General features: G+C 35.3%; 1 long non-coding RNA gene across 3 annotated transcripts in view; it reads right to left on the reverse strand.

The window, feature by feature from the left end:
• LOC139492220 (uncharacterized) overlaps positions 1–23,344 on the reverse strand; it is a 47,877-nt gene extending 24,533 nt beyond the window's left edge. For 2 of the 3 annotated variants that reach the window (XR_011656728.1, XR_011656716.1), the window contains exon 1: positions 21,825–23,344. This is a non-coding gene — a long non-coding RNA (uncharacterized lncRNA). The remainder of the gene's footprint in view (positions 1–21,824) is intronic. The other variant, XR_011656717.1, reaches the window with a different exon arrangement.
• Between the last annotated feature and the right edge of the window lie 400 nt (positions 23,345–23,744).

Raw genomic sequence — 23,744 nt, forward strand, 5'->3', positions numbered from 1 at the left:
TGCTTCAAACTCTGCTATAACATACATGCGCATATAAACATACACTTTACGATCGCCCGCTTTCTTCACGGTAGGTGACACATTTACGAATAATTTTATTTACGTGTTGACGTGTTCTCGGTATCCAATAATTTGACAAATCTAAATGACTGTGGATAAAACTGCAGAATGCGTCAAATTCTGCTATAACAAACATATATGTATACACATACACTTTAGGGTCGCCCGTTTACTTCACGATAGGCTACACATTTACGAAGAACTTTAACACTTGTTGACGTATTCTCGGTATCCAATCATTTTGACAAATTTCGGTATCGTTCGATAAAATTGCGGAATGCTTCAAACGTTACTATTAGAAACATACGCATATGCACATACACTTTACGATCGTCCGATTTCTTCACGGTAAGTAACACTTTTACGAAGAACTTTTGTTAATTGTTGACATATTTTTCTGTGTATCAATAATTTTGACAAATCTCGTTGACTGCGGATAGAACTGTGGAATGATAAACTCTGCTATATTAAACATACACATACATTTTAAAGTCACCCGTTTACTGCAAAGTAGGCAACACATTTATGAAGAACTTTATCACGTGTTGACGTATTCTCGGTATCAAATAATTTTGACAAATCCCGGTATCTTTCGATAAAATTGCGGATTGCTTCTAAGTTGCGATAATAAACATACGCACATACACATACACTTTACGATCGCCCGCTTTCTTCACGGTAGGTGACACATTGAAGAATAATTTTATTTACGTGTTGACGTGTTCTCGGTATTCAGTTATTTTGACAAATCTAAATGATTGTGAAGAAAACTGCAGAATGCGTCAAACTCTGTTATAACAAGCATACATATATATTCTTACACTTTACTTTCGCCCAGTTACTTCACGGTACGTAATACGTCAACGAAGGTAGGTGACACATTTAAGAATAATTTTATTTACGTGTTGACGTGTTCTCGGTATCCAGTTATTTTGACAAATCTAAATGACTGTGAAGAAAACTGCAGAATGCTTCAAACTCTGCTATAACATACATACGCCTATAAACATACACTTTACGATCGCCCGCTTCCTTCAAGGAAGGTGACACATTTACGAATAATTTTATTTACCTGTTGACGTGTTCTCGGTATCCAATAATTTTGACAACTCTAAATGACTGTGGATAAAACTGCAGAATGTGTCAAATTCTGCTATAACAAACATATATGTATACACATACACTTTAAGGTCGCCCGTTTACTTCACGATAGGCTACACATTTACGAAGAACTTTAACACTTGTTGACGTATTCTCGGTATCCAATCATTTTCACAAATTTCGGTATCGTTCGATAAAATTGCGGAATGCTTCAAAGGTTACTATTAGAAACATACGCATATGCACATACACTTTACGATCGCCCGCTTTCTTCACGGTAAGTAACACTTTTACGAAGAACTTTTGTTAATTGTTGACATATTTTTCTGTAGATCAATAATTTTGACAAATCTTGTTGACTGCGGATAGAACTGTGAAATGATTCAAACTATCCTATATTAAACATACACATCTACACTAACCTTTTTAAAGTCACCCGTTTACTGCACAATAGGCAACACATTTATGAAGAACTTTATCACGTGTTGACGTATTCTCGGTATCAAATAATTTTGACAAATCTAGGTATCTTTCGATAAAATTGCGGATTGCTTCTAAGTTGCGATAACAAACATACGCATATACACATACACTTTACGATCGCCCGCTTTCTTCACGGTAGGTGACACATTTAAGAATAATTTTATTTACGTGTTGACGTGTTCTCGGTATCCAGTTATTTTGACAAATCTAAATGACTGCGGATAAAACTGCAGAATGCGTCAAATTCTGCTATAACAAACATATATGTATACACATACACTTTAAGGTCGCCCGTTTACTTCACGATAGGCTACACTTTTATGAAGAGAACTTTATCACGTGTTGACGTATTCTCGGTATCAAATAATTTTGACAAATCTAGGTATCTTTCGATAAAAATGCGGATTGCTTCTAAGTTGCGATAACAAACATACGCATAAACACATACACTTTACAATCGCCCGCTTTCTTCACGGTAGGTGACACATTTAAGAATAATTTTATTTACGTGTTGACGTGTTCTCGGTATCCAGTTATTTTGACAAATCTAAATGACTGTGAAGAAAACTGCAGAATGCGTCAAATTCTGTTATAACAAACATATATGTATACACATACACTTTAAGGTCGCCCGTTTACTTCACGATAGGCTACACTTTTATGAAGAGAACTTTAACACTTGTTGACGTATTCTCGGTATCCAATCATTTTGACAAATTTCGGTATCGTTCGATAAAATTGCGGAATGCTTCAAACGTTACTATTAGAAACATACGCATATGCACATACACTTTACGCTCGTCCGCTTTCTTCACGGTAGGTGACACATTTAAGAATAATTTTATTTACGTGTTGACGTGTTCTCGGTATCCAGTTATTTTGACAAATCTAAATGACTGTGAAGAAAACTGCAGAATGCTTCAAACTCTGCTATAACATACATACGCATATAAACATACACTTTACGATCGTTTGATAAAATTGCGGATTGCTTCTAAGTTGCGATAATAAACATACGCACATACACATACACTTTACGATCGCCCGCTTTTTTCACGGTAGGTGACACATTTAAGAATAATTTTATTTACGTTTTGACGTGTTCTCGGTATCCAGTTATTTTGACAAATTTAAATGACTGTGAAGAAAACTGCAGAATGCGTCATACTCTGTTATAACAAGCATACATATATATTCTTACACTTTACTTTCGCCCAGTTACTTCACGGTACGTAATACGTCAACGAAGAACTGGTTTACTTGTTGACGTATCATCTGTATCCAATATATTTTACAAATCTCGGTGACTGGATCAAATTGCGGAATACTTACATTTTTATGTAACAAACATACACAAATACACACACACTTTACGGTTGTCCATTTACTGCACGGTAGGTGACACTTTTACGAAGAACTTTTGTTAATTTGTTGACATATTTTCTGTATATCAATAATTTTGACAAATCTCGTTGACTGCGGATAGAACTGTGGAATGATTCAAACTCTGCTATATTAAACATACACATATACACATACATTTTAAGGTCGCCCGTTTACTTCACAGTAGGCAACACATTTATGAAGAACTTTATCACGTGTTGACGTTTTCTCGATATCAAATAATTTTGACAAATCCCGGTATCTTTCGATAAAACTGCGGATTGCTTCAAAGTTGCGATAACAAACATACGCACATACACATACACTTTACGATCGCCCGCTTTCTTCACGGTAGGTGACACATTTAAGAATAATTTTATTTACGTGTTGACGTGTTCTCGGTATCCAGTTATTTTGACAAATCTAAATGACTGTGAAGAAAACTGCAGAATGCTTCAAACTCTGCTATAACATACATACGCCTATAAACATACACTTTACGATCGCCCGCTTTCTTCACGGAAGGTGACACATTTACGAATAATTTTATTTACGTGTTGACGTGTTCTCGGTATCCAATAATTTTGACAACTCTAAATGACTGTGGATAAAACTGCAGAATGCGTCAAATTCTGCTATAACAAACATATATGTATACACATACACTTTAAGGTCGCCCGTTTACTTTTCGATAGGCTACACATTTACGAAGAACTTTAACACTTGTTGACGTATTCTCGGTATCCAATCATTTTCACAAATTTCGGTATCGTTCGATAAAATTGCGGAATGCTTCAAAGGTTACTATTAGAAACATACGCATATGCACATACACTTTACGATCGCCCGCTTTCTTCACGGTAAGTCACACTTTTACGAAGAACTTTTGTTAATTGTTGACATATTTTTCTGTAGATCAATAATTTTGACAAATCTTGTTGACTGCGGATAGAACTGTGAAATGATTCAAACTATCCTATATTAAACATACACATCTACACTAACCTTTTTAAAGTCACCCGTTTACTGCACAATAGGCAACACATTTATGAAGAACTTTATCACGTGTTGACGTATTCTCGGTATCAAATAATTTTGACAAATCTAGGTATCTTTCGATAAAATTGCGGATTGCTTCTAAGTTGCGATAACAAACATACGCATATACACATACACTTTACGATCGCCCGCTTTCTTCACGGTAGGTGACACATTTAAGAATAATTTTATTTACGTGTTGACGTGTTCTCGGTATCCAGTTATTTTGACAAATCTAAATGACTGCGGATAAAACTGCAGAATGCGTCAAATTCTGCTATAACAAACATATATGTATACACATACACGTTAAGGTCGCCCGTTTACTTCACGATAGGCTACACTTTTATGAAGAGAACTTTATCACGTGTTGACGTATTCTCGGTATCAAATAATTTTGACAAATCTAGGTATCTTTCGATAAAAATGCGGATTGCTTCTAAGTTGCGATAACAAACATACGCATAAACACATACACTTTACAATCGCCCGCTTTCTTCACGGTAGGTGACACATTTAAGAATAATTTTATTTACGTGTTGACGTGTTCTCGGTATCCAGTTATTTTGACAAATCTAAATGACTGTGAAGAAAACTGCATAATGCGTCAAATTCTGCTATAACAAACATATATGTATACACATACACTTTAAGGTCGCCCGTTTACTTCACGATAGGCTACACTTTTATGAAGAGAACTTTAACACTTGTTGACGTATTCTCGGTATCCAATCATTTTGACAAATTTCTGTATCGTTCGATAAAATTGCGGAATGCTTCAAACGTTACTATTAGAAACATACGCATATGCACATACACTTTACGATCGTCCGCTTTCGTCACGGTAGGTGACACATTTAAGAATAATTTTATTTACGTGTTGACGTGTTCTCGGTATCCAGTTATTTTGACAAATCTAAATGACTGTGAAGAAAACTGCAGAATGCTTCAAACTCTGCTATAACATACATACGCATATAAACATACACTTTACGATCGTTTGATAAAATTGCGGATTGCTTCTAAGTTGCGATAATAAACATACGCACATACACATACACTTTACGATCGCCCGCTTTCTTCACGGTAGGTGACACATTTAAGAATAATTTTATTTACGTTTTGACGTGTTCTCGGTATCCAGTTATTTTGACAAATTTAAATGACTGTGAAGAAAACTGCAGAATGCGTCATACTCTGTTATAACAAGCATACATATATATTCTTACACTTTACTTTCGCCCAGTTACTTCACGGTACGTAATACGTCAACGAAGAACTGGTTTACTTGTTGACGTATCATCTGTATCCAATATATTTTACAAATCTCGGTGACTGGATCAAATTGCGGAATACTTACATTTTTATGTAACAAACATACACAAATACACACACACTTTACGGTTGTCCATTTACTGCACGGTAGGTGACACTTTTACGAAGAACTTTTGTTAATTGTTGACATATTTTCTGTATATCAATAATTTTGACAAATCTCGTTGACTGCGGATAGAACTGTGGAATGATTCAAACTCTGCTATATTAAACATACACATATACACATACATTTTAAGGTCGCCCGTTTACTTCACAGTAGGCAACACATTTATGAAGAACTTTATCACGTGTTGACGTATTCTCGGTATCAAATAATTTTGACAAATCCCGGTATCTTTCGATAAAACTGCGGATTGCTTCAAAGTTGCGATAACAAACATACGCACATACACATACACTTTACGATCGCCCGCTTTCTTCACGGTAGGTGACACATTTAAGAATAATTTTATTTACGTGATGACGTGTTCTCGGTATCCAGTTATTTTGACAAATCTAAATGACTGTGAAGAAAGCTGCAGAATGCTTCAAACTCTGCTATAACATACATGCGCATATAAAAATACACTTTACGATCGCCCGCTTTCTTCACGGTAGGTGACACATTTACGAATAACTTTATTTACGTGTTGACGTGTTCTCGGTATCCAATAATTTGACAAATCTAAATGACTGTGGATAAAACTGCAGAATGCGTCAAATTCTGCTATAACAAACATATATGTATACACATACACTTTAGGGTCGCCCGTTTACTTCACGATAGGCTACACATTTACGAAGAACTTTAACACTTGTTGACGTATTCTCGGTATCCAATCATTTTGACAAATTTCGGTATCGTTCGATAAAATTGCGGAATGCTTCAAACGTTACTATTAGAAACATACGCATATGCACATACACTTTACGATCGTCCGATTTCTTCACGGTAAGTAACACTTTTACGAAGAACTTTTGTTAATTGTTGACATATTTTTCTGTGTATCAATAATTTTGACAAATCTCGTTGACTGCGGATAGAACTGTGGAATGATAAACTCTGCTATATTAAACATACACATACATTTTAAAGTCACCCGTTTACTGCAAAGTAGGCAACACATTTATGAAGAACTTTATCACGTGTTGACGTATTCTCGGTATCAAATAATTTTGACAAATCCCGGTATCTTTCGATAAAATTGCGGATTGCTTCTAAGTTGCGATAATAAACATACGCACATACACATACACTTTACGATCGCCCGCTTTCTTCACGGTAGGTGACACATTGAAGAATAATTTTATTTACGTGTTGACGTGTTCTCGGTATTCAGTTATTTTGACAAATCTAAATGATTGTGAAGAAAACTGCAGAATGCGTCAAACTCTGTTATAACAAGCATACATATATATTCTTACACTTTACTTTCGCCCAGTTACTTCACGGTACGTAATACGTCAACGAAGGTAGGTGACACATTTAAGAATAATTTTATTTACGTGTTGACGTGTTCTCGGTATCCAGTTATTTTGACAAATCTAAATGACTGTGAAGAAAACTGCAGAATGCTTCAAACTCTGCTATAACTAACATACGCATATAAACATACACTTTACGATCGCCCGCTTTCTTCACGGTAGGTGACACATTTACGAATAATTTCATTTACGTGTTGACGTGTTCTCGGTATCCAATAATTTTGACAAATCTAAATGACTGTGGATAAAACTGCAGAATCCGTCAAATTCTGCTATAACAAACATATATGTATACACATGCACTTTAAGGTCGCCCGTTTACTTCACGATAGGCTACATATTTACGAAGAACTTTAACACTTGTTGACATATTCTCGGTATCCAATCATTTTGACAAATTTCGGTATCGTTCGATAAAATTGCGGAATGCTTCAAACGTTACTATTAGAAACATACGCATATGCACATACACTTTACGATCGCCCGCTTTCTTCACAGTAGGTGACACATTTACGAATAATTTTATTTACGTGTTGACGTGTTCTCGGTATCCAATAATTTTGACAAATCTAAATGACTGTGGATAAAACTGCAGAATGCGTCAAAATACTCATACACTTTCAGGTCGCCCGTTTACTTCACGATAGGCTACACATTTACGAAGAACTTTAACACTTGTTGACGTATTCTCGGTATCCAATCATTTTCACAAATTTCGGTATCTTTCGATAAAATTACGGAATGCTTCAAACGTTACTATTAGAAACATACGCATATGCACATACCCTTTACGATCGTCCGCTTTCTTCACGGTAAGTAACACTTTTACGAAGAACTTTTGTTAATTGTTGACATATTTTTCTGTAGATCAATAATTTTGACAAATCTTGTTGACTGCGGATAGAACTGTGAAATGATTCAAACTCTGCTATATTAAACATACACATCTACACTAACCTTTTTAAAGTCACCCGTTTACTACACAGTAGGCAACACATTTATGAAGAACTTTATCACGTGTTGACGTATTCTCGGTATCAAATTATTTTGACAAATCCAGGTATCTTTCGATAAAACTGCGGATTGCTTCTAAGTTGCGATAACAAACATACGCATATACACATACAATTTACGATCGCCCGCTTTCTTCACGTTAGGTGACACATTTACAAATAATTGTATTTACGTGTTGACGTGTTCGCGGTATCCAGTTATTTTGACAAATCTAAATGACTGTGAAGAAAACTGCAGAATGCCTCAAACTCTGCTATAACATACATACGCATATAAACATACACTTTACGATCGCCAGCTTTCTTCACGGTAGGTGACACATTTACGAATAATTTTATTTACGTATTGACGTATTCTCAGTATCCGATAATTTTGAGAAACCTAAATGACAGTGGATAAAACTGCAGAAGGCCTCAAACTCTGCTATAACAAACATATACGTATACACATACACTTTCAGGTCGCCCGTTTACTTCACGGTAGGCTTCACATTTACGAAGAACTTTAACACTTGTTGACGTATTCTCGGTATTCAATCATTTTGACAAATCTCGGCATCTTTCGATAAAATTGCGGAATGCTTCAAACGTTACAATTAGAAACGTATGCATATGCACATACAATTTACGATCGTCCGCTTTCTTCACAGGAGGTGACACATTTACGAAGAACTTTTTTTACTTGTTGACGTATTCTCGGTATCCAATAATTTTTACAAATCTAAATGACTGTGGATAAAACTGCGGATTGCTTTAAATTCTCCTATAACAAACATACGCATATACACATACACTTTACGATCGCCCGCTTTCTTCACGGTAGGTGAAACATTTAAGAACAATTTTATTTACGTGTTGACGTGTTCTCGGTATCCAGTTATTTTGACAAATCTAAATGACTGTGGATAAAACTGCACAATGCGTCAAATTCTGCTAAAACAAACATATATATATACACATACACTTTAAGGTCGCCCGTTTACTTCACGATAGGCTACACTTTTATGAAGAGAACTTTATCACGTGTTGACGTATTCTCGGTATCAAATAATTTTGACAAATCTAGGTATCTTTCGATAAAAATGCGGATTGCTTCTAAGTTGACAAACATACGCATATACACATACACTTTACGATCGCCCGCTTTCTTCACGTTAGGTGACACATTTACGAATAATTTTATTTACGTGTTGACGTGTTCTCGGTATCCAGTTATTTTGACAAATCTTAATGACTGTGAATAAAACTGCAGAATGCGTCAAATTCTGCTATAACAAACATATATGTATACACATACACTTTAAGGTCGCCCGTTTACTTCACGATAGGCTACACATTTACGAAGAACTTTAACACTTGTTGACGTATTCTCGGTATCCAATCATTTTGACAAATTTCTGTATCGTTCGATAAAATTGCGGAATGCCTCAAACGTTACTATTAGAAACATACGCATATGCACATATACTTTACGATCGTCCGCTTTCTTCACGGTAGGTGACACATTTAAGAATAATTTTATTTACGTGTTGACGTGTTCTCGGTATCCAGTTATTTTGACAAATCTAAATGACTGTGAAGAAAACTGCAGAATGCTTCAAACTCTGCTATAACATACATACGCATATAAACATACACTTTACGATCGTTTGATAAAATTGCGGATTGCTTCTAATTTGCGATAATAAACATACGCACATACACATACACTTTACGATCGCCCGCTTTCTTCACGGTAGGTGACACATTTAAGAATAATTTTATTTACGTGTTGACGTGTTCTCGGTATCCAGTTATTTTGACAAATTTAAATGACTGTGAATAAAACTGCAGAATGCGTCATACTCTGTTATAACAAGCATACATATATATTCTTACACTTTACTTTCGCCCAGTTACTTCACGGTACGTAATACGTCAACGAAGAGCTGGTTTACTTGTTGACGTATCATCTGTATCCAATATATTTTACAAATCTCGGTGACTGGATCAAATTGCGGAATACTTACATTTTTATGTAACAAACATACACAAATACACACACACTTTATGGTTGTCCATTTACTGCACGGTAGGTGACACTTTAACGAAGAACTTTTGTTAATTGTTGACATATTTTCTGTATATCAATAATTTTGACAAATCTCGTTGACTGCGGATAGAACTGTGGAATGATTCAAACTCTGCTATATTAAACATACACATATACACATACATTTTAAGGTCGCCCGTTTACTTCACAGTAGGCAACACATTTATGAAGAACTTTATCACGTGTTGACGTATTCTCGGTATCAAATAATTTTGACAAATCCCGGTATCTTTCGATAAAACTGCGGATTGCTTCAAAGTTGCGATAACAAACATACGCACATACACATACACTTTACGATCGCCCGCTTTCTTCACGGTAGGTGACACATTTAAGAATAATTTTATTTACGTGTTGACGTGTTCTCGGTATCCAGTTATTTTGACAAATCTAAATGACTGTGAAGAAAACTGCAGAATGCTTCAAACTCTGCTATAACATACATACGCCTATAAACATACACTTTACGATCGCCCGCTTCCTTCAAGGAAGGTGACACATTTACGAATAATTTTATTTACGTGTTGACGTGTTCTCGGTATCCAATAATTTTGACAACTCTAAATGACTGTGGATAAAACTGCAGAATGCGTCAAATTCTGCTATAACAAACATATATGTATACACATACACTTTAAGGTCGCCCGTTTACTTCACGATAGGCTACACATTTACGAAGAACTTTAACACTTGTTGACGTATTCTCGGTATCCAATCATTTTGACAAATTTCTGTATCGTTCGATAAAATTGCGGAATGCCTCAAACGTTACTATTAGAAACATACGCATATGCACATATACTTTACGATCGTCCGCTTTCTTCACGGTAGGTGACACATTTAAGAATAATTTTATTTACGTGTTGACGTGTTCTCGGTATCCAGTTATTTTGACAAATCTAAATGACTGTGAAGAAAACTGCAGAATGCTTCAAACTCTGCTATAACATACATACGCATATAAACATACACTTTACGATCGTTTGATAAAATTGCGGATTGCTTCTAATTTGCGATAATAAACATACGCACATACACATACACTTTACGATCGCCCGCTTTCTTCACGGTAGGTGACACATTTAAGAATAATTTTATTTACGTGTTGACGTGTTCTCGGTATCCAGTTATTTTGACAAATTTAAATGACTGTGAATAAAACTGCAGAATGCGTCATACTCTGTTATAACAAGCATACATATATATTCTTACACTTTACTTTCGCCCAGTTACTTCACGGTACGTAATACGTCAACGAAGAACTGGTTTACTTGTTGACGTATCATCTGTATCCAATATATTTTACAAATCTCGGTGACTGGATCAAATTGCGGAATACTTACATTTTTATGTAACAAACATACACAAATACACACACACTTTATGGTTGTCCATTTACTGCACGGTAGGTGACACTTTTACGAAGAACTTTTGTTAATTGTTGACATATTTTCTGTATATCAATAATTTTGACAAATCTCGTTGACTGCGGATAGAACTGTGGAATGATTCAAACTCTGCTATATTAAACATACACATATACACATACATTTTAAGGTCGCCCGTTTACTTCACAGTAGGCAACACATTTATGAAGAACTTTATCACGTGTTGACGTATTCTCGGTATCAAATAATTTTGACAAATCCCGGTATCTTTCGATAAAACTGCGGATTGCTTCAAAGTTGCGATAACAAACATACGCACATACACATACACTTTACGATCGCCCGCTTTCTTCACGGTAGGTGACACATTTAAGAATAATTTTATTTACGTGTTGACGTGTTCTCGGTATCCAGTTATTTTGACAAATCTAAATGACTGTGAAGAAAACTGCAGAATGCTTCAAACTCTGCTATAACATACATACGCCTATAAACATACACTTTACGATCGCCCGCTTCCTTCAAGGAAGGTGACACATTTACGAATAATTTTATTTACCTGTTGACGTGTTCTCGGTATCCAATAATTTTGACAACTCTAAATGACTGTGGATAAAACTGCAGAATGTGTCAAATTCTGCTATAACAAACATATATGTATACACATACACTTTAAGGTCGCCCGTTTACTTCACGATAGGCTACACATTTACGAAGAACTTTAACACTTGTTGACGTATTCTCGGTATCCAATCATTTTCACAAATTTCGGTATCGTTCGATAAAATTGCGGAATGCTTCAAACGTTACTATTAGAAACATACGCATATGCACATACACTTTATGATCGCCCGCTTTCTTCACGGTAGGTGACACATTTACGAATAATTTTATTTACGTGTTGACGTGTTCTCGGTATCCAATAATTTTGACAAATCTAAATGACTGTGGATAAGACTGCAGAATGCGTCAAATTCTGCTATAACAAACATATATGTATACACATACACTTTAAGGTCGCCCGTTTACTTTTCGATAGGCTACACATTTACGAAGAACTTTAACACTTGTTGACGTATTCTCGGTATCCAATCATTTTCACAAATTTCGGTATCGTTCGATAAAATTGCGGAATGCTTCAAAGGTTACTATTAGAAACATATGCATATGCACATACACTTTACGATCGCCCGCTTTCTTCACGGTAAGTAACACTTTTACGAAGAACTTTTGTTAATTGTTGACATATTTTTCTGTAGATCAATAATTTTGACAAATCTTGTTGACTGCGGATAGAACTGTGAAATGATTCAAACTATCCTATATTAAACATACACATCTACACTAACCTTTTTAAAGTCACCCGTTTACTGCACAATAGGCAACACATTTATGAAGGACTTTATCACGTGTTGACGTATTCTCGGTATCAAATAATTTTGACAAATCTAGGTATCTTTCGATAAAATTGCGGATTGCTTCTAAGTTGCGATAACAAACATACGCATATACACATACACTTTACGATCGCCCGCTTTCTTCACGGTAGGTGACACATTTAAGAATAATTTTATTTACGTGTTGACGTGTTCTCGGTATCCAGTTATTTTGACAAATCTAAATGACTGCGGATAAAACTGCAGAATGCGTCAAATTCTGCTATAACAAACATATATGTATACACATACACTTTAAGGTCGCCCGTTTACTTCACGATAGGCTACACTTTTATGAAGAGAACTTTATCACGTGTTGACGTATTCTCGGTATCAAATAATTTTGACAAATCTAGGTATCTTTCGATAAAAATGCGGATTGCTTCTAAGTTGCGATAACAAACATACGCATAAACACATACACTTTACAATCGCCCGCTTTCTTCACGGTAGGTGACACATTTAAGAATAATTTTATTTACGTGTTGACGTGTTCTCGGTATCCAGTTATTTTGACAAATCTAAATGACTGTGAAGAAAACTGCAGAATGCGTCAAATTCTGTTATAACAAACATATATGTATACACATACACTTTAAGGTCGCCCGTTTACTTCACGATAGGCTACACTTTTATGAAGAGAACTTTAACACTTGTTGACGTATTCTCGGTATCCAATCATTTTGACAAATTTCGGTATCGTTCGATAAAATTGCGGAATGCTTCAAACGTTACTATTAGAAACATACGCATATGCACATACACTTTACGCTCGTCCGCTTTCTTCACGGTAGGTGACACATTTAAGAATAATTTTATTTACGTGTTGACGTGTTCTCGGTATCCAGTTATTTTGACAAATCTAAATGACTGTGAAGAAAACTGCAGAATGCTTCAAACTCTGCTATAACATACATACGCATATAAACATACACTTTACGATCGTTTGATAAAATTGCGGATTGCTTCTAAGTTGCGATAATAAACATACGCACATACACATACACTTTACGATCGCCCGCTTTTTTCACGGTAGGTGACACATTTAAGAATAATTTTATTTACGTTTTGACGTGTTCTCGGTATCCAGTTATTTTGACAAATTTAAATGACTGTGAAGAAAACTGCAGAATGCGTCATACTCTGTTATAACAAGCATACATATATATTCTTACACTTTACTTTCGCCCAGTTACTTCACGGTACGTAATACGTCAACGAAGAACTGGTTTACTTGTTGACGTATCATCTGTATCCAATATATTTTACAAATCTCGGTGACTGGATCAAATTGCGGAATACTTACATTTTTATGTAACAAACATACACAAATACACACACACTTTACGGTTGTCCATTTACTGCACGGTAGGTGACACTTTTACGAAGAACTTTTGTTAATTTGTTGACATATTTTCTGTATATCAATAATTTTGACAAATCTCGTTGACTGCGGATAGAACTGTGGAATGATTCAAACTCTGCTATATTAAACATACACATATACACATACATTTTAAGGTCGCCCGTTTACTTCACAGTAGGCAACACATTTATGAAGAACTTTATCACGTGTTGACGTTTTCTCGATATCAAATAATTTTGACAAATCCCGGTATCTTTCGATAAAACTGCGGATTGCTTCAAAGTTGCGATAACAAACATACGCACATACACATACACTTTACGATCGCCCGCTTTCTTCACGGTAGGTGACACATTTAAGAATAATTTTATTTACGTGTTGACGTGTTCTCGGTATTCAGTTATTTTGACAAATCTAAATGACTGTGAAGAAAACTGCAGAATGCTTCAAACTCTGCTATAACATACATACGCCTATAAACATACACTTTACGATCGCCCGCTTTCTTCACGGAAGGTGACACATTTACGAATAATTTTATTTACGTGTTGACGTGTTCTCGGTATCCAATAATTTTGACAACTCTAAATGACTGTGGATAAAACTGCAGAATGCGTCAAATTCTGCTATAACAAACATATATGTATACACATACACTTTAAGGTCGCCCGTTTACTTTTCGATAGGCTACACATTTACGAAGAACTTTAACACTTGTTGACGTATTCTCGGTATCCAATCATTTTCACAAATTTCGGTATCGTTCGATAAAATTGCGGAATGCTTCAAAGGTTACTATTAGAAACATACGCATATGCACATACACTTTACGATCGCCCGCTTTCTTCACGGTAAGTCACACTTTTACGAAGAACTTTTGTTAATTGTTGACATATTTTTCTGTAGATCAATAATTTTGACAAATCTTGTTGACTGCGGATAGAACTGTGAAATGATTCAAACTATCCTATATTAAACATACACATCTACACTAACCTTTTTAAAGTCACCCGTTTACTGCACAATAGGCAACACATTTATGAAGAACTTTATCACGTGTTGACGTATTCTCGGTATCAAATAATTTTGACAAATCTAGGTATCTTTCGATAAAATTGCGGATTGCTTCTAAGTTGCGATAACAAACATACGCATATACACATACACTTTACGATCGCCCGCTTTCTTCACGGTAGGTGACACATTTAAGAATAATTTTATTTACGTGTTGACGTGTTCTCGGTATCCAGTTATTTTGACAAATCTAAATGACTGCGGATAAAACTGCAGAATGCGTCAAATTCTGCTATAACAAACATATATGTATACACATACACGTTAAGGTCGCCCGTTTACTTCACGATAGGCTACACTTTTATGAAGAGAACTTTATCACGTGTTGACGTATTCTCGGTATCAAATAATTTTGACAAATCTAGGTATCTTTCGATAAAAATGCGGATTGCTTCTAAGTTGCGATAACAAACATACGCATAAACACATACACTTTACAATCGCCCGCTTTCTTCACGGTAGGTGACACATTTAAGAATAATTTTATTTACGTGTTGACGTGTTCTCGGTATCCAGTTATTTTGACAAATCTAAATGACTGTGAAGAAAACTGCATAATGCGTCAAATTCTGCTATAACAAACATATATGTATACACATACACTTTAAGGTCGCCCGTTTACTTCACGATAGGCTACACTTTTATGAAGAGAACTTTAACACTTGTTGACGTATTCTCGGTATCCAATCATTTTGACAAATTTCTGTATCGTTCGATAAAATTGCGGAATGCTTCAAACGTTACTATTAGAAACATACGCATATGCACATACACTTTACGATCGTCCGCTTTCGTCACGGTAGGTGACACATTTAAGAATAATTTTATTTACGTGTTGACGTGTTCTCGGTATCCAGTTATTTTGACAAATCTAAATGACTGTGAAGAAAACTGCAGAATGCTTCAAACTCTGCTATAACATACATACGCATATAAACATACACTTTACGATCGTTTGATAAAATTGCGGATTGCTTCTAAGTTGCGATAATAAACATACGCACATACACATACACTTTACGATCGCCCGCTTTCTTCACGGTAGGTGACACATTTAAGAATAATTTTATTTACGTTTTGACGTGTTCTCGGTATCCAGTTATTTTGACAAATTTAAATGACTGTGAAGAAAACTGCAGAATGCGTCATACTCTGTTATAACAAGCATACATATATATTCTTACACTTTACTTTCGCCCAGTTACTTCACGGTACGTAATACGTCAACGAAGAACTGGTTTACTTGTTGACGTATCATCTGTATCCAATATATTTTACAAATCTCGGTGACTGGATCAAATTGCGGAATACTTACATTTTTATGTAACAAACATACACAAATACACACACACTTTACGGTTGTCCATTTACTGCACGGTAGGTGACACTTTTACGAAGAACTTTTGTTAATTGTTGACATATTTTCTGTATATCAATAATTTTGACAAATCTCGTTGACTGCGGATAGAACTGTGGAATGATTCAAACTCTGCTATATTAAACATACACATATACACATACATTTTAAGGTCGCCCGTTTACTTCACAGTAGGCAACACATTTATGAAGAACTTTATCACGTGTTGACGTATTCTCGGTATCAAATAATTTTGACAAATCCCGGTATCTTTCGATAAAACTGCGGATTGCTTCAAAGTTGCGATAACAAACATACGCACATACACATACACTTTACGATCGCCCGCTTTCTTCACGGTAGGTGACACATTTAAGAATAATTTTATTTACGTGTTGACGTGTTCTCGGTATCCAGTTATTTTGACAAATCTAAATGACTGTGAAGAAAACTGCAGAATGCTTCAAACTCTGCTATAACATACATACGCCTATAAACATACACTTTACGATCGCCCGCTTTCTTCACGGAAGGTGACACATTTACGAATAATTTTATTTACGTGTTGACGTGTTCTCGGTATCCAATAATTTTGACAACTCTAAATGACTGTGGATAAAACTGCAGAATGCGTCAAATTCTGCTATAACAAACATATATGTATACACATACACTTTAAGGTCGCCCGTTTACTTCACGATAGGCTACACATTTACGAAGAACTTTAACACTTGTTGACGTATTTTCGGTATCCAATCATTTTCACAAATTTCGGTATCGTTCGATCAAATTGCGGAATGCTTCAAACGATACTATTAGAAACATACGCATATGCACATACACTTTACGGTCGCCCGCTTTCTTCACGTCAGGTGACACATTTACGAATAATTTTATTTACGTGTTGACGTGTTCTCGGTATCCAATAATTTTGACAAATCTAAATGACTGTGGATAAGACTGCAGAATGCGTCTAATTCTGCTATAACAAACATATATGTATACACATACACTTTAAGGTCGCCCGTTTACTTCTCGATAGGCTACACATTTACGAAGAACTTTAACACTTGTTGACGTATTCTAAGTATCCAATCATTTTCACAAATTTCGGTATCGTTCGATAAAATTGCGGAATGCTTCAAACGTTACTATTAGAAACATACGCATATACACATACAACTTACGATCGTCCGCTTTCTTCACGGTAGGTGACACTTTTACGAAGAACTTTTGTTAATTGTTGACATATTTTTCTGTAGATCAATAATTTTGACAAATCTTGTTGACTGCGGATAGAACTGTGAAATGATTCAAACTCTGCTATATTAAACATACACATCTACACTAACCTTTTTAAAGTCACCCGTTTACTGCACAGTAGGCAACACATTTATGAAGAACTTTATCACGTGTTGACGTATTCTCGGTATCAAATAATTTTGACAAATCTAGGTATCTTTCGATAAAATTGCGGATTGCTTCTAAGTTGCGATAACAAACATACGCATATACACATACACTTTACGATCGCCCGCTTTCTTCACGGTAGGTGACACATTTAAGAATAATTTTATTTACGTGTTGACGTGTTCTCGGTATCCAGTTATTTTAACAAATCTAAATGACTGTGGATAAAACTGCAGAATGCGTCAAATTCTGCTATAACAAACATATATGTATACACACACACTTTAAGGTCGCCCGTTTACTTCACGATAGGCTACACTTTTATGAAGAGAACTTTATCACGTGTTGACGTATTCTCGGTATCAAATAATTTTGACAAATCTAGGTATCTTTCGATAAAAATGCGGATTGCTTCTAAGTTGCGATAACAAACATACGCATATACACATACACTTTACAATCGCCCGCTTTCTTCGCGGTAGGTGACACATTTAAGAATAATTTTATTTACGTGTTGACGTGTTCTCGGTATCCAGTTATTTTGACAAATCTAAATGACTGTGAAGAAAACTGCAGAATGCGTCAAACTCTGCTATAACATACATACGCATATAAACATACACTTTACGATCGCCCGCTTTCCTCACGGTAGGTGACACATTTACGAATAATTTTATTTACGTGTTGACGTGTTCTCGGTATCCAATAATTTTGACAAATCTAAATGACTGTGGATGAAACTGTAGAATGCGTCAAATTCTGCTATAACAAACATATATGTATACACATGCACTTTAAGGTCGCCCGTTTACTTCACGATAGGCTACACATTTACGAAGAACTATAACACTTGTTGACGTATTCTCGGTATCAAATCATTTTGACAAATTTCGGTATCGTTCGATAAAATTGCGGAATGCTTCAAACGTTACTATTAGAAACATACGCATTTGCATACACACTTTACGATCGCCCGCTTTCTTCACGGTAGGTGACACATTTACGAATAATTTTATTTACGTGTTGACGTGTTCTCGGTATCCAGTTATTTTGATAAATCTAAATGACTGTGAAGAAAACTGCAGAATGCGTCAAATTCTGCTATAACAAACATATATGTATACACATACACTTTAAGGTCGCCCGTTTACTTCACGATAGGCTACACATTTACGAAGAACTTTAACACTTGTTGACGTATTCTCGGTATCCAATCATTTTCACAAATTTCGGTATCGTTCGATAAAATTGCGGAATGCTTCAAACGTTACTATTAGAAACATACGCATATGCACATACACTTTACGATCGTCCGCTTTCGTCACGGTAAGTAACACTTTTACGAAGAACTTTTGTTAATTGTTGACATATTTTTCTGTAGATCAATAATTTTGACAAATCTTGTTGACTGCGGATAGAACTGTGAAATGATTCAAACTCTGCTATATTAAACATACACATCTACACTAACCTTTTTAAAATCACCCGTTTACTGAACAGTAGGCAACACATTTATGAAGAACTTTATCACGTTGTTGACGTATTCTCGGTATCAAATAATTTTGACAAATCTAGGTATCTTTCGATAAAATTGCGGATTGCTTCTAAGTTGCGATAACAAACATACGCATATACACATACACTTTACGATCGCCCGCTTTCTTCACGGTAGGTGACACATTTACGAATAATTTTATTTACGTGTTGACGTGTTCTCGGTATCCAATAATTTTGACAAATCTAAATGACTGTGGATGAAACTGTAGAATGCGTCAAATTCTGCTATAACAAACATATATGTATACACATGCACTTTAAGGTCGCCCGTTTACTTCACGATAGGCTACATATTTACGAAGAACTATAACACTTGTTGACGTATTCTCGGTATCAAATCATTTTGACAAATTTCGGTATCGTTCGATAAAATTGCGGAATGCTTCAAACGTTACTATTAGAAACATACGCATTTGCACACACACTTTACGATCGCCCGCTTTCTTCACGGTAGGTGACACATTTACGAATAATTTTATTTACGTGTTGACGTGTTCTCGGTATCCAATAATTTTGACAAATCTAAATGACTGTGGATAAAACTGCAGAATGCGTCAAATTCTGCTATAACAAACATATATGTATACACATACACTTTAAGGTCGCCCGTTTACTTCACGATAGGCTACACATTTACGAAGAACTTTAACACTTGTTGACGTATTCTCGGTATCCAATCATTTTCACAAATTTCGGTATCTTTCGATAAAATTGCGGAATGCTTCAAACGTTACCATTAGAAACATACGCATATGCACATACACTTTACGATCGTCCGCTTTCTTCACGGTAGGTGACACTTTTACGAAGAACTTTTGTTAATTGTTGACATATTTTTCTGTAGATCAATAATTTTGACAAATCTTGTTGACTGCGGATAGAACTGTGAAATGATTCAAACTCTGCTATATTAAACATACACATCTACACTAACCTTTTTAAAGTCACCCGTTTACTGCACAGTAGGCAACACATTTATGAAGAACTTTATCACGTTGTTGACGTATTCTCGGTATCAAATAATTTTGACAAATCTAGGTATCTTTCGATAAAATTGCGGATTGCTTCTAAGTTGCGATAACAAACATACGCATATACACATACACTTTACGATCGCCCGCTTTCTTCACGTTAGGTGACACATTTACGAATAATTTTATTTACGTGTTGACGTGTTCTCGGTATCCAGTTATTTTGATAAATCTAAATGACTGTGAAGAAAACTGCAGAATGCGTCAAATTCTGCTATAACAAACATATATGTATACACATACACTTTAAGGTCGCCCGTTTACTTCACGATAGGCTACACATTTACGAAGAACTTTAACACTTGTTGACGTATTCTCGGTATCCAATCATTTTCACAAATTTCGGTATCGTTCGATAAAATTGCGGAATGCTTCAAACGTTACTATTAGAAACATACGCATATGCACATACACTTTACGATCGTCCGCTTTCGTCACGGTAAGTAACACTTTTACGAAGAACTTTTGTTAATTGTTGACATATTTTTCTGTAGATCAATAATTTTGACAAATCTTGTTGACTGCGGATAGAACTGTGAAATGATTCAAACTCTGCTATATTAAACATACACATCTACACTAACCTTTTTAAAGTCACCCGTTTACTGCACAGTAGGCAACACATTTATGAAGAACTTTATCACGTGTTGGCGTATTCTCGGTATCAAATAATTTTGACAAATCTCGGTATCTTTCGATAAAATTGCGGATTGCTTCTAAGTTGCGATAACAAACATACGCACATACACATGCACTTTACGATCGCCCGCTTTCTTCACGTTAGATGACACATTTACGAATAATTTTATTTACGTGTTGACGTGTTCTCGGTATCCAGTTATTTTGACAAATCTAAATGACTGTGAATAACACTGCAGAATGCTTCAAACTCTGCTATAACATACATACGCATATAAACATACACTTTACGATCGCCAGCTTTCTTCACGGTAGGTGACACATTTACGAATAATTGTATTTACGTGTTGACGTATTCTCAGTATCCAATAATTTTGAGAAATATAAATGACTGTGGATAAAACTGCAGAAGGCGTCAAACTCTGCTATAACAAATATATACGTATACACATACACTTTAAGGTCGCCTGTTTACTTCACGGTAGGCTACACATTTACGAAGAACTTTAACACTTGTTGACGTATTCTCGGGTCCGTGCAACCCATTATTGGTACTAACAATTTCAAAAAAGGAATTTTAATATTTGAACTTACCTTGATAGTTTTTCTCCGCTTCAAAACCGCCACTTCGTGTCAAACATAGCCAACACCCTACATGTGGCGTTCGTTCTACTAGGTGGCACAAGCTATTCCTGTTGATATTGATTTGCTCTGGTGTACAAGATGCAATCATTCAAAATTCAATATGACATATTCTGAAATGAAATAATCAACAAAGTAGGGAAAGATGTATACACATACACTTTAAGGTCGCCTGTTTACTTCACGGTAGGCTACACATTTACGAAGAACTTTAACACTTGTTGACGTATTCTCGGTATCCAATCATTTTGACAAATCTCGTCATCTTTCGATAAAATTGCGGAATGCTTCAAACGTTACTATTAGAAACATACGCATATGCACATACAATTTACGATCGTCCGCTTTCTTCACGGTAGGTGACACATTTACGAAGAACTTTTTTTACTTGAAGAAGTATTCTCGGTATCCAATAATTTTTACAAATCTAAATGGCTGTGGATAAAACTGCGGATTGCTTTAAATTCTGCTATAACAAACATTCGCATATACACATTTACTTAAGGGTCGGCCGGTTATTTCCTGGTAGGTCACAAATTAGCGAAGAACTTTATTTAACTTATTGACGTATTCTCGGTATCAAATAATTTTGAAAAATCTCGGTGACTTTGGATAAAACTGTTGAATGCGTCAAACACTGCTGTAGCAAATATACAATTTTACATACTGTGAATTCACTTATTTTTGTGGTTTTCAATTTTCGTGGATTGCTGAAAACTTGCATCTTCGCGGACATTTGATTTCGTGGTTTTGTCAATCAATGTATACAAAGGCTATTGAAAATATATGTTATTCGTTGATCATTTGAATTTGTGGCTCAACTGTACCCGTAAAATCCACGAAAATTGGTATTCAACGAATAATAGTGAATCAATAGTTTACACTTTATGGTAGCCCGGTTACTTCACGGTAGGTAACACATTTACGAAATAAGACCTTTTTGAACATGTTGACGTATTCTCTGTGTCAAATAATTTTGATGAATTTTGATGACTGTTGCTTACACTGCAGAATACTTCTAATTATTAAGGACATCCTCGTTTTATTCTGTAAAACTAAGATTATTAGACAGCAAGCAGTATTTTTTTAGCATTTAAAAATCTGAAATTCGACGTTTCAGTTTAAACAGGAGTGTTGAGTCAAAAACTGAAATTAGAAAAAAAAACATGGTTCATTAATCTTCATGTTTACCTTTTTATAAGCCATCAGTAGTTTCTTTATAGCTGTAGGAGTTGACGTACTGTGATTTAAAATGTTTGACACTCCCTTTTCACTGAAAAATGGCACTATCTGATAATGTTTTGCTGTGCATTAAAATATAACCATTCCTGCATTTGTAAGATCAATTGTCTTAGTTTTTTTTGGTTTTTTTTTATCGTTATAAGCAGCTAATCAATGGTTCCATTATTGGCGTATAACACATGTATCGAATACTCGTATCAATAAACTCATTATAAATACCAGGATCAAACTTTGTATCTACGCCAGACGTGCGTTTCGTCTATACAAGACTCATCAGTGACGCCCGATTCCAAAAAAGTTTAAAAGACCACATAAAGTACAAAGTTGAAGATCATTGACGACCAAAATGCCTAAAAGTTTTGCCAAATACAGCTGAGGTAATATATTTCTGAGGTAAAAAAGCCTTAGTATTTCAAAAATTCGAAAGTTTTATCAGCTATTACTGTCGATGTTAATGATAATGGCAAAACCTTTGTTTTTTTAGTGTCATGTTGCCATGCAATATGACAACAGTAAATCATTCTATCAAAAAACTAGTTCCTTTTTTAAGTCATTGACGTATTCTTTCAAGTGTCTCAAATAAACAACCATATTGATTATGCCTAAAAAAAAGTGCTAAAGTCTCGTGTC

Source organism: Mytilus edulis, chromosome 1, assembly GCF_963676685.1.
Source record: "Mytilus edulis chromosome 1, xbMytEdul2.2, whole genome shotgun sequence".
NCBI classification, from domain to species: Eukaryota; Metazoa; Mollusca; class Bivalvia; order Mytilida; family Mytilidae; genus Mytilus; species Mytilus edulis.